Below are 3,130 nucleotides of genomic sequence, written 5' to 3'. Positions count from 1 at the left end.
TTGTTTTAAAGTCAGCATTACCTATGGTGCTCTATAAATAGCACTAATATTTTGTACTTGGGATTGTAGCCAAAGGGAAAATGGGATTTTTACAATGAGCACAAAACTCAGGAAGGAAGTTCTTAAGGAAACAGTAGGAAAGGCCTGGGAAAAGTATAAGTAAAGGCTATTTCTAAAAGCTTGGAGATCTAAATTGTATTTGGCTCCTAGCATTTAAAGCTGTAAAGTATCCTGCAGATTATTTCGATACTCATTTTACACTGGAGAAACTGAGGCACAGAAAGGTGAAGCGATCTCCCTAAGATCACATTTAGTCAGTGGCAGAGCCAAGATTCTGATATAGTCCCTCTGGCCTCAGACCATTCTATCATTATTATTCCTATGGTGTCTCCTTGGGCAAATAAAGTTACCTCTCTGTGCCTCAATTTTCCCGTCTCTAAAGATGGAATAATAATGAACATTTATCTAATAGAGGCAGGCTTGATGATAAACACAGAACATTTACAGGCAAACACAAACATTTTCATCAGCTTGTCCTTTCCTTTCCAGCAGTACACAAGTAAGAAAATCAATAGTTTGTCCTCCTGTCCTGGCACAAATCATTACTGGCTTCAGGTAAAGAAAGTCTCTACCAGGCCATTTACAAGGGAGCCAGTTCTGAAGACTGTGTCCAGAGGCAGCAGCAACAGGGCTGATGCTGGCTTGTTTCCAGGGAAGTTGCCTCCAGATGCAGCTGTCCCAAGCTATTTGCAGCCCCTTACATCCTGAGAAGTAGCTGCAGGGGCCCAAGCTTTTGAGGTTGTGAATGGAGAAACTGGGAGAGAGGTCAGGGTCTTGACCAGGCCAGGAAATGGCCTGAGGAAGTTGTGTGATATCAACTAGTAGAGGCCCTGGGGGAGCCTTCTAATTTGCCTGCCCAAGAGGGCCACAGAGAATCAGTCAAACTCCAATCTAATGCTAAAGAGAGATGTAAAATAAATAAGAGATGAAAATGATAATATAGCCCAGGTTCCTAAATCTATTCCATTATACTACCCACTAATCAGTCAACTTTTGGGGATCAGAAAAGTAGCCAGATTGTACAAGTCAGAGTTAGCTGTCATAAATATACTGTGGGAAATCTGGATTTCCTGGAAGAATTTTCTATGGTTTTGTTCAGTCATGTTCAACTCTTTGTGACCCTGTGGGCCATATCATGCTGATACTGCCCATGGGGTTTTCTCGGGAAAGATACTGGAGTGGTTTGCCATTTCCTTCTCCAGTGGATTAAGGAAAACAGATTAGGTGACTTGCCCAGGGTCACACAGCTAGTAAGTGTCTGAGGCCAGATATGAACTCAGGTTTTCCTGACTCTACCCACTGAGCTACCTAGCTGCCTCTTCTATGGTTTAGGACCACACAATTTCTAATGCATAGCTTAGAGAATCAAGGTGAATACCATGATTTGTTGTTTAATTTTATACCTTAACAAATATCTATTGTTGTTTCATGGAATATTTTTTAAAAGTTTATTTTGAAGGAAAACTGACATGTTGGAGAAAGAGTGTTATATGGGATCATGGGTAGAGTGCTGGATTTGGGAGTCAGAAACACTTGGGTTCAAATCCTGCCTCTTGCTCTAAACCTCAGTTTCTCATTTGCAAAATGGGGAAATTACCTTTCATAGGATTATTTTAAGGCTCACATGAGATGTAAAGGACATCATGAACTCTAAAATGCTGTGTAAATTTATTCACCTATTGTGATCCGAATTTGAATGTATTTGTTTAATAAAAATTAACAGCAGTGAGCATCATTTTTTTTTTTAGCCTAATCTCTGATTTCATTGATTTGGACAATGCCACCCCAGCTCCATCCACTGATGCAGACTGTCAACTTGCCTATAATTTAGACTTTAGAGAGATGTTTGGGGGTGCTGGAAAGTTAAGTGACTTGCCCATGAGAACACAACAAGTCTTTGTCAGAGGAAGGATTTGAACTCGGGTCTGATGAATTTTACCTCCACAACAATTCTCATATTTTTCCTTTTTTTTTTTTGGTTGTCAAATTTTAATTTATTGTAATAGTCTCTTTCTTTTGTAGCTTAACTTGCTGGGCATTCCACAGCACCACTATTGATGTCATCAATGACATCATGAGGATACTTGCCTTCAGTGTTGCCACCCACAGACTGAGCTGTTCCAAGTATCTCTTTAATGGTTCCAGAGGGCTCTCTTGCCAAGGATCGGTGCCTCATCTGTCAAGCAATGTTGATAATCTCATCAAGACTGAAGTTTCCACCGTGTTTAGTATTTTTCTGCTTCTTTCTGTCTAGAGGAGGTGTAGGGCTTTGGTAATCAAAGCTGAAGCAGAAGGCTCAACTTCAATCTGGGCTTGTCTGTTCAGAATGGTAAGTTTCATTGTGATCTTTAGCCATTTCTAGTCACCAGCTGTCTTGGTGATGTCATCACCTTATTAGGAGAAAAACCCAAAGGACCAATTTTGGAGCCAGAGCTGATGTGGCACCAACTTTACCACCTGTACACCTTAAAAACACGACTTTAATTTAATTAGGGTCAAACTTGGGTGGCATGGAGGTGACGAAGGTGGAGGCTCAGCCTAGATACTGTGGGGTGGCTGCCTGTGTCAAATGAACCCAGATTCAGGTCTTCGGAAAGAAGTTGCACCTTCACTACCATGAGCTGGGAGCCAAAAAGCTCCCTTTCTTTTTACTCACGTGGCCACCAAACTAGTTCAAGCCCTCATCAACCCTCTTGTTGGAATTATTGCACTAATTGGTTTCTCTTGCCTCCCCTTTCCAACCTAACCTTCAAGTAAATGAGCAAGTGATATTCCTAAAGCATTAGTCTGATCATATCCCTCCCCTTCTCAAGAAACTGCAGAGGTGGGGCAGCTAGGTGGTGCAGTGGATAAAGCACCAGCCCTGGATTCAGGAGAATCTGAGTTCAAATCCAGCCTCAGGCACTTGACACTTAACTAGCTGTGTGATTCTGGGCAAGTCACTTAACCTTCATCGCCCTGCAAAAAAAAAAAAAAAAGAAAGAAAGAAAAAAAGAAACTGCAGAGGCTTCCTATTGCCTCTAGAATGAAATACAAATTCTTCTGTTTGGTATTTAAATAAATTTTCAAC

At 41.2% G+C, this 3,130-nt stretch overlaps 1 pseudogene; it reads right to left on the bottom strand.

Moving 5' to 3' along the window:
• Positions 1-2,083: 2,083 nt before the first annotated feature.
• Positions 2,084-2,572, bottom strand: LOC122745591 (annotated as a pseudogene).
• Between the last annotated feature and the right edge of the window lie 558 nt (positions 2,573-3,130).

This window comes from Dromiciops gliroides, chromosome 3 (genome assembly GCF_019393635.1).
Source record: "Dromiciops gliroides isolate mDroGli1 chromosome 3, mDroGli1.pri, whole genome shotgun sequence".
Lineage (NCBI taxonomy): Eukaryota > Metazoa > Chordata > Mammalia > Microbiotheria > Microbiotheriidae > Dromiciops > Dromiciops gliroides.
This window is presented reverse-complemented; position numbering and strand designations above follow the sequence as displayed.